The following is a 15,688-nucleotide window of genomic DNA, read 5'->3' on the forward strand; positions in this document are numbered from 1 at the left end:
TCAAAAGTATTCCAGAAAAATCCAATAATGCTCTTGATTTAATTCATACTGATTTATGTGGTCCAACTAGAACTAAAAGCTTACAAGGTGATAGATATTTCATGCTAATCATTGATGACTATTCTAGAATGTGTTGGGTTACTTTTCTCAGAGAAAAATCAGAAGCACTTGGAAAGTTAAAACTATTCAAAGCAATGGTAGAAAATGAAACCGGTAAGAAAATCAAATGTCTAAGATCAGATCAAGGTGGAGAATTTACATCTGAGGAATTTAATACATTCTGTAAAGTGAATGGAATCAGAAGACAACTATCAGCACCTCAGACACCACAACAGAATGGAGTTGTTGAAAGGAAAAACAGAACTATCTTGGATGCAACAAGAAGTATGTTATTAGAAGCAAACCTACCACATGTATATTGGAGAGAGTCAGTAAGTACGACGGTTTATACATTCAACAAAGTTCACATCAAAGGTGAAATCGGTAAGACCCCTCATGAACTATGGTTTGGTATTACTCCTACTCTTAAATATTTTAGAATATTTGGAAGCAAATGTTATATCAGAAGAGATGAGTATATTGGCAAATTTGATCCTAGAAGTGATGAAGGAATATTTCTTAGTTATTCATCTAAGAGTAAAACATATAGATGTTTTAACAAAAGATTGCAGAAAATTGTTGAGAGTACAAATGTGAAGGTTGATGAACAATTCAAAGGAACTTCAAGGTATATAGACTCTAAACCGGCAACAAAAATTTTGACAAATGAACCTACACTGAACCCACCGGTACAAAATGAAGATCCAGTTACACTGGTATCATCTGAAAATTCCACTATAACTGAGGAAGAACAACAAACAAAGACACTCCGATATGTAAGACTGAATCATTTTGAAGATCAGATAATTGGAAACAAGCATAAAAGAGTTATGACAAGAGGAAGATTGGCGAATGAAGAGGTATGTCTTATTTCTCAAATTGAACCATCATCAGCTAATGAGGCATGTGAAGATAAATATGGGATCAAATCTATGGAAGAAGAATTAGAACAAATTGAGAAGAATAACACTTGGACATTAGTTCCCCGGCCTAAAGATAAAAATGTAATTGGAACCAAATGGGTATTCAGAAACAAACTTAATGAAGATGGCAAGGTAATAAAAAATAAAGCAAGACTAGTGTGTAAGGGATATTCTCAGAAAGAAGGAATTGATTATAATGAGACTTTTGCACCGGTAACTAGAATTGAGGCAGTCAGATAATTCTTGGCTTTTGCAGCACACAAGAACTACAAAGTATATCAAATGGATATTAAATGTGCATTTCTGAATGGAGATATTGAAGAAGAAGTTTACATTGAACAACCAGATGGATTTTCTTTGATAGATAACAAAGATATGGTTTGTAGGTTAAGGAAAGCTTTGTATGGATTAAAGCAAGCTCCAAGAGCTTGGTATGCAAGGTTAGATAAGTATCTTTTGAAAATTGGTTTTTTTAAAGGTAATGTTGACAACAACTTATATTATAAAGTGACTAATGATGACATCTTGGTTATAGAAGTTTTTGTTGATGATATAATCTTTGGAGGAGAAGATGGATTGTGTAAAAAATTTTCTATTAAAATGCAGCAAGAATTTGAAATGTCCATGATTGGAGAAATAAAATTCTTTTTAGGATTGCAAATTTCTCAGACTGATAAAGGTATATTCTTGAGTCAATCCAAGTACTTAAAAGAGTTACTAAAGAAATTTGGGATGAAGAACTCTAAACCGGTAAGCACACCTATGACTACAAATGAAAAACTATCACTAAGAGATGAATCTACACCTATAAATCCAACAAGGTACAAATCTATGGTAGGAGGTCTACTGTATTTGACACAAACTAGACATGATATTATGAATGCAGTATGTATTGTTTCAAGATTTCAGAGTAATCCTAGAAAAAATCATGAATCAACAGTAAAAAGGATTTTCCGGTACTTACAAGGCACTACAAATCTTGGATTATGGTATCCTAGAGATGAAAACTTTGAATTTTGTGCATATACAGATGCAAATTGGGCAAGAGATGTGGATGGTAGAAAAAACACCACCGACGGAGCATTTTTTCTTGGAAGCAGACTAGTTTTTTGGTTAAGTAAAAAACAGAGTTGTACATCTTTATCAACAATAGAATCAAAATATGTTGCAGCAACAACTAATTGTACACATGTACTATGGCTTAAGCAAATGTTGAAAGACATAAAGGTAAAATGCAAGGAACCTATTACTATCTATTGTGATAACATTGCAGCAATTGATATATCTAAGAATCCGGTATTACATTCTAAAACCAAACATGTTTCTATCAAACTGAATTTTCTAAAGGAAAATGTTGAAGCAAAGGAAATAAAACTAGTTTATATGAATACTAAAGAGCAGATTGCAGATATTTTCACTAAACCTCTGCCTAAGAAGACTTTTGAATATTTTAGAGACCAGGTTGGGGTCATACCCCCATCAGTAGAGACTTAGGAAGTTGATGATTGTCATCAACCGACAGAATTAACAGAGAAATCTTTTATTCCGGCTATGATGAGGAAGCTACTTCTCAAGGGGAGAAGTTGGCATACTGAATTGGTTGGTATTTTTTTTACTTTGGCATTGGATGTCAAAGGGGGAGAGATTGGTATGGAAAAACACAAGAAAAACACATGTTGCTCCCAGGGGGAGAAATTGTTATTTGGGAGAGATTACTACTCTCTGTATCTGTATTCTAATTTCTGGTTATGATCTCTTTTTGGGAGATTGTTGGTTTTTGGTATTTGGCATTTTTGTTTTGGCACTTTGATGGTTTTTCCATCTTGTGTTGCCATCAATGCCAAAGGGGGAGATTGTTGGTATTTTGGTATGGTTTTGTCATTGATGTTAACACCTACTAAACACTTATCAACTTTGGCACTTTGGAGAATCAACAACATTCACCGACAAACTAATGACTTATGAACAGTCACCAGTATCTGGTACACTGACAGGATATAATGATCACCGACACTTGGAATAATATGGAAATCACATGATTATGTCGAAGACATCATTTGGACACTTTGTATTGAAGGTTTGTTAATTGGCATATTTGTTGTTACCGACAAATAGGTCCAGGTTACACCGGTAGGTTTATCTTTTCCAGAACAACATGACATGCTATGAAGATGATTTATTATTGTTGTAAATACATCAAGCCAACATGTTGAATTGGTAATTGCATCGGATATTGTTTTCTTTGTAAAATGATTTTATTGTATTATCTTTTAGAGCCGACCTACTAAAATAGGTCTTAGGGTATGGTATAAATGTAAGATCTTATTTGTAAGATTGAATGTGGAATGTGAAAAAGGATTGTGTGAAGGTATATGCGAGAATAAGTAGAGCTATACATGCAGACATCATTTGAAGGTTAAAGTAGGGTTTTTGTGAAGACAATCAGAACTACATCGGTACTGAATCTAGCATATGAAGATGCTATTTTGACCAGTACATTCTTATTTGATTTAACCATCCAGTTGTAGTCAGTGTGACTCCCATTTTGTGTTTGAGCAGTGAGCTCTAGGCGCTTGGCCTTTCTGCATGTGCAGACCCCATTTGTATACACTTACTATATGCAGTAGTATCATCTGATTGTGGATAAGGTTTCCCACCGTGGTTTTTCCCCTTACAGGGTTTCCACATACAAACATTGGTGTTATGTGTTGTGGATGACTTTGTCTTTTTGTTTTATGCATTAATCTTTACCGATATTGCAATTATCTGATAAAACTGTCCACCGGTATAATAGACTGTTTCACCGATATTAAGTAGAAAGTTGATTAAGTTGTTTTTGGTTTAAATTCATTTGACAACTGATTCACCCCCCCCTCTCAGTTGTCTCTGGGACCTGACATGGTGAAGTAATCAACCATGGAGGATATGTTGCTTATGAGTATGGGGAACCATACTGTTTATGTGATGTTGCTTATTTGTTACCCTACTGAGTACCAAACCTCAGGTTGTTGGTAATTCAGCATGTTAAGGGGTAGTATTAGAAGTCACCATTCCTTGAATAGTATGGATCAGTGTACGAGTAATGTCAGCGTGAAGCGAATTTAGCTTCTCTATTTTGAGGAAAAATATAGTTATACAATGAAATTGTATTAAAGGTGTACTCAATACTTTCCCTTTTGATGAATCTATTTATAAGGTTTATGTGTGTCAGCCTATCCCTCTCCTTTATTTGAGCATATTGATGGCAGTTCTTGAGCATAGTAATGATGTATCTTGGAGGATCTTTTGCCTTGTCTTCATGAAAGGTAGGTTTTGTCCACATGAGCTGCCAGTTAGTAGGTGTTGGTGGACATGTGGGTGGGCCTTAGCCATGTATACCTCTGGCTTATAGTGAGCATCTTGATAGATACGTTGCTATGCGTGACGTGACCTGCGCGTGCTTGTTTTCGCGACGTACACTACCATGTAGGATACATCCATTGCGTGTCTTCTCCGCTTGGAGTATTTCCATGTTGCGTGATGACGTGATGCAGCGTGATGTCGAGGTGCACACTGCCATGCCGTGTGGTTGTGTGACTAAGCCACACCACATGATGAGCTACTGCAATAGCTTGATGATTGTTCCTTCCTTCCTCGTTGGTGGCTAGATGCTAGTCACATAGTGATGTTATGTATAGTTGTGATATTCTTATTTATTTCTTTGTGGACCAGCAATTTATTCTATTTTGACTTTGAAGGTTTAGCCAGGATCTTGTGATATTTTTCTTACTTGAGTTTGTGTTGCAAATTCTAGATTATTTTCTTGCTTTACTGTTGTAATTAATGATTTATTATCCTTATTCTTCTATACTTTGGTGGCTAAATTGGTTTATCCTTATTGTTTTCGTATGATGATCTTGTGTTGAAATGTGAAATTCTTCTCCAAGGACGTATGAGATGGTCTTGGTTGAGTGTGTACGAGGAAGTAGACATAGGGAACCTTGAGGATGGGGGTATGTGAGGTTGTGATGCGGCTAGGATCCACTACCTACCTATGTGTGGTGACTATCTCTTGGAGGAAAACCAGCTTACTCAACAAGGGATGTTCACGAAGGTCTTGTATAGAAGGTAGCACCGCTATGGTGTGCCCTAGCACCATTAAGCCTTTGAGTGAGATATTGGATATTTATGATCATATTATTGTTTTGAGATCAAGCACAAAGATGCTGATCATGCATGTTATCTTTGACCGAGCATTATACATGCTCACATGTGGCCTTTTGAGTTGTGCATTCCAGTTATGTGGATGGTTATTATGTGTAATCAAGGAGTAAATTATGTTAACTTGTCACTATGTTATGGGACATAGTCATTGGAAATGATTTTATATTCTTGGCAAGTGTAAACAATTATGTACTATGTGTTACTCTTATTTATTGAAAGTTAACTTGGTTGTAGAATTTGAATTTTGAAGCTAGTTCTATGCGATAAATTTTATGATGAGGATGGATTGGTAAAAGGAATTGCTCATGATGGCATTTTTATTCTCATAATTGGTTGATGAGTATGGTAATTTTTGTTTACCTCTTTTTAATGCTTTAATTTCATGTAATGAAGGAAGACAATTCTTGTTTCTCTGCTAAGATAGTGGATAATTCCTAGAGTGTTTTAATAAATGTATGGATTTAGATGTATCTTGCCGATGTATAATGACATTCGTAGAGATTTTAGCAATAATGTTTCATTTATTTGTGAAAACATTCCTATGTACAATTTGATATTTGTTAAATGAGTTTCAAGGCTAAAGCGTGCCACATGTTCTCCGTCTAGCCTTACAACTTCTAGGAGTAAGTTGGAACCTAGGGGGAGAATGTAGTACCCCTGCCCTAATCAAATTTTAATCTCAGTTTGACCTTGGTTAGTTTACCATGTTATAATGTTATAATCAGATGTTTTGATTATTGTGCGTAACTGTTAATGCGGTTTTCACATCAATTCTTATGTAAGCTTATTAATTCTCCTGATTCGTGTTATTAATCTCGGGCTAACACTTTCATTATATATATATATATATATATATATATATATATATATATATATATATATATATATATATATATATATATATATATATATATATATATATATATATATATATATGACTCTTGGTTGTAGGAGATTGCAGGTACAACACCGCATAGGTACGACGCTCATCTCCACCTGGATTCACAGGTTTGAGTGTACGTCTTTGGTCCTTAGAGATTGGATTAGGTGGTCGTAAGACCCTCATTTGACCATAATTGTGCTCAAGTGAGTGTCGTCAGTCGTCCGTTAGTATCCCCTTTGGTGGTTTATGCAGGTCGCCAGTCTGTTTGGCTTTCTTGGATTACGTGTTTTGTGTGTGGTTAAATTGAGTATTTAATCCTTTGTATTTAATTTGATTAAATGTGTGTTTACGCATTAGTATTTTAGGGACTAAATTAAATAGGTTCCCTTTTTATGTGATTAATTGTTAATTAGAATTGCTCAATTCAAGTTGGTAGCAAGTTCGATTAAATGGTTAATTTTAAATGATAAATATTTTTAGTTATGCTTTTTGAAAGGAAAGCTTTAAATATAATTGAAATAAGAAATGATTTAATTTCTTTGGCATTTTGAAATAGAAAAGAGTAATTTAAGTTATCTGGGAAAATCAATTTTAATTTGAAAAGCAAGTTTAAGATATATTTGATATAGTTTGAAAGAATGATTTTTTTGAGATTTTATTTTAAATGAAAATATTTTAAATCCAAAAATGAATTTTTGGCGAAACTTTTCCCATTTAACCTAGGTTTTGGAAAAATATTGGGAGGATTATTTTTAGAGAGTTATTTTTTGGAATGGAAAATTTTGGGCATTTGTTGGAGAAATTTGCATACAAATTTTCGGGGTTTTTGATTTGCTTGAAGAATTTGGGATGACTCTTCTACAATTTGTCTTCCAGGAAAGCATTTGCATGTTGGCTGATTTTTATTTTGATTTGGTATTGTTGAATTTTGAAACTCTCTGAATTTCTTGAATTCTCTTTGGTTTGATAGTTAGTTTGTCTGATTGGAAATGAAATCGTCATTTTGCTTCTTAATTTGTGTTTTAATTTGTGAGTAAATTGATTTTTAGTATGGATATGCTGTCAAAATTTGGAAAAAAGCCCAAATTTAGTTGCATAGAAGTTAATTTGTTTTCAAAAATAAAAACCATTCCCTGCTTATTTCACTTAGAAAATTTTCCAAATAAACTTGGCAATGAGAGTTTGATTTTTACATAAAGAAAAAGAAATGAAAAATTCATAACCTGTGAAAATATATATAAAAATAAATAAATCAATTTGAGTTTTTAAAATATTAAGTCTAGAAATTTATGAGTTTGCTAGAAAACTCATAAATTTATGAGTTTTTCTTTGTGTTGTGGGAAGTGAAATTTTTTGTTAAAAAAATAAAAATAAAATGACTGTTTTTTTTATTAAAAAAAAAAATATTAATGTGGTGGGTGGGGAGCACAAGGCTCAACCCACAAACCACAGTGGGGACAACTGCATGGGGAGCACTGCCCAAAAAGAAGTGCTTGTCCCCCATACATGGGAACACACAACCCACGTGGTGGGCCAACCCATGTGGGCCTAAAACATTATTTAAGATAAAGTTCTTTTTCTTTTAAAAAAAGAAGAAGTTGTTGTTAATTAATATTTAATGTAATCAATGTTTTTGTTTTATTTAATAATGTTATTTGATATATATATATATATATATTTTAGTGATATAAATAATTTTTAAATTATTTTGGAGGTAGGAAATGATATAGTTTTAATTGAGAATTCATTAAGATTTTCTTTTCAAATGAAAAAGAGATTTAAATTGGGACGAAAATAATATTTCAATAAATTATTTATATAATTTTATTTTTATTTTTTTAATCAGAGGATTAAATATTATGTTAATTTGGGAATTTGAAAGTAGGAAATGAAAATAAATTTAATTGAGAATTAAATAATTTATTTTCATTTCAGTGAAATATATATATCTAATTATAATTTTTAATTTGTAAATTGTAATTTCTAATTTATATATATATTTTAATTGGAATATGAGATTAGATTATTGTGTTCGACCATGGATGAAAATGATGTTTTATTTTTGAAAATGAATATCATATTTTTATGCGAGGAATGAATAATTAATTTTCTATCATTGTGTATACTGCATACATTATAACTATTGTCATGTGATTTTGGTTTGAAAACTCATGATGAAATATTTAAATTATTGTATGATGCAATCGAACTTTAGTGAGTTAGTAAACCATGAATGACCTGTACCTAGACAAGGTAAACAAACTGAAATCAACTTAGATCCTTTAGAAAACTGGATCAATTGTTGTGTGTAAACAATAGGAAATAAGATTGTCTTTTCCAATCTATGCCTATGCATGTTTAATTTTTTCTATTCGCATTTGCTGAAGAAATGACAAGTTTTTGATTTTGTTTGTTGGACCCTGTCATATGATTGATTTGGGTACCTGCTTATGTCCTTGATCTCGAGTTTGGACTATTGTCTTGTGATGGTGTTGTAATCGGTCATGTCCTTTATGCGGGTGTCGAATGTTGATTCGTGGTTGACCATAGCTGGTCAGGTCTCTAGTTAGAGTACCATCAGTTAGTGCACCTCATATGAAGTCTCGTTTAACCAAGTGGGTATTCCTACCGTTTTGAATTCCGTTTGCTTGACCTTGTGTATTCTTGGGTTTTAGGAGTTGGTTTATGGTCTAGTGTCATATGAGAAAGTGGCTTTTGATTGGGAGTCACGCCCAAAGTGGTTGTTGGGTAACACATCAAAAGTGTGTCTCAATAAGTGATAACCTAATAGTATATTAGAGAGTTAGTTAATGAATCACTAAGGAAGATAATTGTGTCTCATGTATGAGATGAGTGCTAGTACATACTCGACATGCAGTGAGAAAGCCTGAAATGACAAACCATCATCCTTGTCTTCACGAAAGGTTGTGTGGGTCCACATGGGGCTTGGATAGGCCAAATGTTCAGAATAGGTTGCAAGGGTAACTTAGTGGATGGGGTCAGAGCCTATGAAGACCTGCCATGGTAACCATACCAAGTTATGTGATGGTACTTGTCCCTTATGTTCGCTAGTGCGTTGTTGTGTTGTCTTGATAGGAGCACTCTTGTGGAGTCGTCCTGTTGTCTATGGCCTTGTGAGAACTTGATATCCATGTTAGACCCTGGGTTGTGAAGACTTAGTTTCGTGGATTCTCTAGTTGATATTTTGTAATTGCTTCTTATTATGTTCAGTTGGATCCTTTCCTATTCAGGGATCATTTATATATTTAATTGACCGATGTGGTCGTATGTATTTTTGGTTATGTTCGCCTTAATGGCAGGATTGTAAATGATGTGACCTTATGTATTCTTCACTATTATTTAATTATCAGAGGGGTCTTGTAGTTGAGAAGACCTAGAGATGTAGCCCTCTAGGGGTGAACTCCGATATCAATTTGGTGTTATGTGATGCTTATGTCCTTATGTTTCCTTTTTAATTTAGCATGTATGGATGACATTATGTTAGAATGTATAATGTGGATTAAATGAAATTAATCTTAAATGCATGTATGCAGTCATCTTATTAAATGCAATAAATTGGATCATCAAGAATGCAGATTTTGAATAATGGAAAGTGTTCAGTTATTGATTATGCAATTAAGTATGCATGAAAAGTATTCATTAGTTTATGATAATATTAAAATACGTTATGAAATTAGATGCATGGCATATATTTAATGTAAGATTGTATGTACTGTATGGTTAAATTTTATTGGATGAACTTAATCATGTCACCTATACTTTTAACCTTAATGGATGAACCTTATCTTGTTATCTATAGTTTTGTTTTACTTAAAGAAATTATCTTTTGTTTAAGTATTATCTTGTCATTAAGTTAATCACCGTAATTGGATTAATTAATGCGAGTTGAGTTAAATGTGGAATTAATTAATCACGTTGGGAAACTCTTTAGGTGTTAATTGAAGTCTTCCACTGTGTAATCTGAACTTGATATCTCATTGTATCATTGTGTTGTGTTTAATTTTAAAAAAAAATTATTTGCACTCTATTCTTGTGTTTTAATTTTATCCATTCGGGGTTTCCTGGAGGAAATTTATTTGACATTTTGTAATAGAAAGGGTAATTTAAGTTATTTGGGAAATTCAATTTTAATTTGAAAAACAAGTTTAATATATATTTGATATAGTTTGAAAGAATGTTTTTTTTGAGATTTTATTTTAAATGAAAATATTTTAAATCAAAAAATGAATTTTTTGTCAAACTTTTCCCATTTAACCTAAGTTTTGGAAAAATATTGGGAGGATTATTTTTAAAGAGTTATTTTTTGGAATGGAAAATTTTGGGCATTTGGAGGAGAAATTTGCATACAAATTTTGGTGGTTTTTGATTTGCTTGAAGAATTTGAGATGACTCTTCTACAATGTGTTTCAATTTGTGAGTAAATTGATTTTTAGTATGGATATGCTGTCAAAATTTGGAAAAAAGCCCAAATTTGGTTGCATAGAAGTTACTTTGTTTTCAAAAATAAAAATCATTCTCTGCTTATTTTACTCAGAAAATTTTCCAAATAAGCTTGGCAATGAGAGTTTGATTTTTACAGAAAGAAAAAGAAATAAAAAATTCATAACCTGTGAAAATATATATAAAAATAAATAAATCAAATTGACTATTAAAATATTAAGTCAAGAAATTTATGAGTTTACTGGAAAAGTCATAAATTTATGAGTTTTTCTTTGTGTTCTGGGAAGTGAAATTTTTTGTAAAATAAAATAAAATAAAATGACTCTTTTTTTTATTCAAATAAAAAAATATATTAATGTGGTGGGTGGGGAGCACGAGGCTCAACCCACACACCACAATGGGGACAAGAGTATGGGGAGCACTGCCCAAAAAGTAGTGCTTGTCCCCCATACATGGGAACACACAACCCACGTGGTGGGCCAACCCATGTGGGCTTAAAACATTATTTTAAATAAAGTTCTTTTTCAAAAAAAAAAAAAAAGAAGTTGTTAATTAATATTTAATGTAATCAATGTTCTTGTTTTATTTAATAATGTTATTTGATATATATATATATATATATATATATATATATAATTTTTATATTTTAGTGATATAAATAATTTTTAAATTATTTTGGAGGTAGGAAATGATATAGTTTTAATTGAGAATTCATTAAGATTTTCTTTTCAAATGAAAAAGAGATTTAAATTGGGACGAAAATAATATTTCGATGAATTATTTATATAAATTTATTTTATTTTATTTTTATCAGAGGATTAAATACTATATTAATTTGGGAATTTGAAAGTAGGAAATGAAAATAAATTTAATTGGGAATTAAATAATTTATTTTCATTTTAGTGAAATATATATATATATATATATATCTAATTGTAATTTTTAATTTGTAAATTGTGATTTCCAATTTAGAATTTTTTTAATTGGAATATGAGATTAGATTATTGTGTTCGACCATGGATGAAAATGATGTTTTATTTTTGAAAATGAATATCATATTTTTATGCGAGTAATGAATAATTGATTTTCTATCATTGTGTATATTGCATACATTATAACTATTGTCATGTGATTTTGGTTTGAGAACTCACGATGAAATATTTAAATTATTGTATGATGCAATCGAACTTTAGTGAGTTAGTAAACCATGAACGACTTGTACCCAGGCAAGGTAAACAAACTGCTTGATCAATTTAGATCTTTTAGAAAATTGGATCAATTGTTGTGTGTAAACAATAGGAAATAATATTGTCTTTTCCAATCTATGCCTATGCATGTTTAATTTTCTGTATTCGCATTTGCTTAAGAAATGACAAGTTTTTGATTTTGTTTGTTGGACCTTGTCGTATGATTGATTTGGGTACCTGCTTATGTCCTTGATCTCGAGTTTTGACTGTTGTCTTGTGATGGTGTTGTAACCAGTCATGTCCTTTATGCGGGTGTCGAATGTTGATTTGTGGTTGACCATAGCTAGTCAGGTCTTTAGTTAGAATACCGTTAGTCAGTGCACCTCGTATGAAGTCTTGTTTGACCAAGTGAGTATTCCTACCGTTTTGAATTTCATTTTCTTGACCTTGTGTATTCCTGGGTTTTAGGAGTTGTTGGTTTATGGTCTAGTGTCATATGGGAAACTGAGTTTCGATTGAGGGACGCACCCAAAGTGGTTGCTGGGTAACCCATCAAAAGTGTGTCTAAATAAGTGATAACCTAATAGAATATTAGAGAGTTAGGTAATGAATCACTAAGGAAGATAATTGTGTCTCACGTATGAGATGAGTGCTAGTACAAAATCGACATGCAGTGAGAAGGCTTGAATTGGAAAACCATCATCCTTGTCTTCATGAAAGGTTGTGCGGGTCCACATGGGGATTGGATGGGCCGGAGGTTTGGAATAGGTTGCCAGGGTAACCCAGTGGATGAGGTCGGAACTTATGAAGACTTGCCATGGTAACCATACCAAGTTATGTGATAGCACTTGTCCCTTATGTTCACTAGTGCGTTGTTGTGTTGTCTTGATGGGAGTACTGTTGTGGAGTAATCCTATTGTCTATGCCCTTGTGAGAACCTGATATCCATGTTAGACCCTGGGTTGCGAAGACTTAGTTTTGCAGATGCTCCAGTTGATATTTTGTAATTGCTTCTTATTATGTTCAGTTGGATCATTTCTTATTCAGGGATCATTTATGTATTTATTTGACCGATGTGGTCATATGTATTTTTGGTTATGTTCGCCTTGATGTCAGGATTGTAAATGATGTGACCTTATGTATTCTTCACTATTATTTAATTATCAGAGGGGTTTTGCAGTTGAGCAAATCCGGAGATGTAGCCCTCTAGGGGTGAACTCCGATATCAATTTGGTGTTATGTGATGCTTATGTCCTTATGTTTCCTTTTTAATTTAGCATGTATGGATGGCATTATGTTAGAATTTATAATGTGGATTAGATGAAATTAATCTTAAATGCATGTATGCAGTCATCTTATTAAATGCAATAAATTGGATCATGAAGAATTCAGATTTGAATAATGGAATGTGTTTAGTTATTGATTATGCAATTAAGTATGCATGGAACGTATTAATTAGTTTATGATGAAATTAAAGTACGTTATGAAATTAGATGCATGGCATATGTTTAATGTAAGATTGTACGTAATGCATGGTTAAATTTTATTGGATGAACTTAATCACATCACTTATACTTTTAACCTTAATGGATGAACCTTATCTTGTTATCTAAGTTCTATTTTACCGAAAGAAATTATCCTTTGTTTAACTTGTAATTAAGTTAATCAGCGTAATTGGATTAATTAGCGTGAGTTGAGTTAAGTGTGGAATTAAGTAATCATGCTGGGAAATTCTTTAGGTGTTAATTGAAGTCTTTCGCTATGTAATCTGAATGTGATATCTCATTGTATCATTGTGTTGTTTTTAAATTAAAAAAAAAAAATTATTTGCACTCTATTCTTGTGTTTTAGTTTTATCCCTTTGGGTTTTCTTGGCAGGGTATTACACAGAAGACTCTTTGGTATGTGAGATTGAATCATTCAGAAGATTAGATCATTGGGGATAAGAGCAATGGAGTGATGACAAGAAGAAGATTGACAACTAATAAGGTATGTTTAATTTCTCAAGTTTTATGAGTATTAGTAATTGAAGCATGTAAAGATGAATATTGGTTGAAGCTATGGAAGAAGAATTAGATCAGATTGAGAAGAATAACACATGGACTTTAGTTCCCTGACCTACAAATAATAATGTTATTGAAACTAAATGGGTTTTAAGGAATGAATTAAATGAGGATGGTCAAGTTGTAAGGAATAAGGCTAGATTGGTTTGTAAAGGATATTCTCAGAAGGAAGGAATTGATTATGGTGAGACTTTTACACCTGTAGCTAGGATTGAAGTTGTAAGATTATTTCTTGTCTATGCTACCCATAAAAACTACAAGGTTTATTAGATGGATGTTAAGAGTGCATTTTTGAATGAGGATCTTGATGAGGAAGTTTATATTGAGCAACCTGATGGTTTTTCACTTTCAGATGATACAAACATGGTTTGCAAGTTAAGGAAAACTTTATATGGATTGAAACAGGCACCTAGAGCTTGGTATGCAAGGTTGGATAAATACATTTTGAAGCTTGGTTTTACTAAGGGTAATGCTGACAATAATTTATATTATAAGGTCATTGATGATGATGTACTGATTATTCAAGTATTTGTTGATGACATCATTTTTGGAGGTGAAGATAAGCTATGCATGAAATTTTCTAAGAACATGGAGAAATAATTTGAAATGTCTATGATTGGGGAAATAAATTTTTTCTTAGGTTTGCTAATTAATCAGACTGATAAAGGTATTTTCATCTATCAAACTAAGTATGCTAGGGAATTGTTGAAGAAATTTGGTAGGAGATATTCTAAACCAGTAAGTACTCCTATGGTTACAAGTGAGAAATTGACAAGAAAATATGCATCTGCACCGGTAAATCCTATGAGATACAAATCTATGATTGGATGTCTTCTTGATTTGACTCAGATTAGGTCTGACATAATGAATGTTGTTTGTATTGCATCTAGATGTCAGAGTGATCCTAGAGAAAATCATGTGAGTGCAGTGAAGAGGATTTTTAGACACTTCTAGGTACATCAGAATATGGTTTGTGGTACCCTAAGGATGATGACTTTAATTTATGTGCATATACAGATATTGGGCTAGAGATGTTGATGACCATAAAAGTACTTCCGGTCAAGCTTTCTTTCTTGGAAAGAAGTTGGTTTCATGGATCAGCAAGACATAGTCATGTACTTCTTTATCTACTGTTGAAGCTGAGTATGTTGCTGCTGCTACTAACTGTACACAGGTTTTATGGATGAAGCAAATGTTGAAAGATATCAAAGTACATTGCACTAGATCGGTAGTTATTCAGTATGATAACTCTGCTACTATTGACATATCAAAGAATTCGCTATTTCATTATAAGACAGAGCACATATCTATCAAGTATAACTTTTTGAAGGAGAAGGTGGAAGAAAATAAAGTTAGACTGGTTTATGTGAACACTAAAGAGAAGATTGCAGATATCTTCACTAAACCTTTGCCTAAGGAATCATTTGAGTACTTCATAGACAAATTGGGAGTTTCTGCCATTCTTGTAGAGACTTGATTGATGCGGTTTGACATCAGTCTAGTATTCATTATCAGAGATATTTTCATTCTGGTACTGATGTGGGGACGCTACTACTCAAGGGGAGTAGTTAGCTTTGTGATTTAGTGGTTTATGTTTTTGCTTTGATATTTTTGTCAGATTTCTGGCATTGATGTCAAAGGGGGAGAGATATTGATGTGAAAAACTTAAGGAACTATATACATTAGGGGGAGAGATATATGTGTAATTAAAAGCTTGACAGAGTTATCATTTATAGGGGGAGTTTGGTCTTTGTTTCAAAACTTCATTGTTATATCTTTGAGTGGGAGATTGTTGGTTGTCTTCCATTGGGGGAGACTTATTTGGAAATTCTTGGTACTTAGATGTTTTTCACATCTAGTGTTACCATC

The sequence above is a fragment of the Cryptomeria japonica genome, chromosome 7 (assembly GCF_030272615.1).
Source record: "Cryptomeria japonica chromosome 7, Sugi_1.0, whole genome shotgun sequence".
Classification (NCBI taxonomy): Eukaryota; Viridiplantae; Streptophyta; class Pinopsida; order Cupressales; family Cupressaceae; genus Cryptomeria; species Cryptomeria japonica.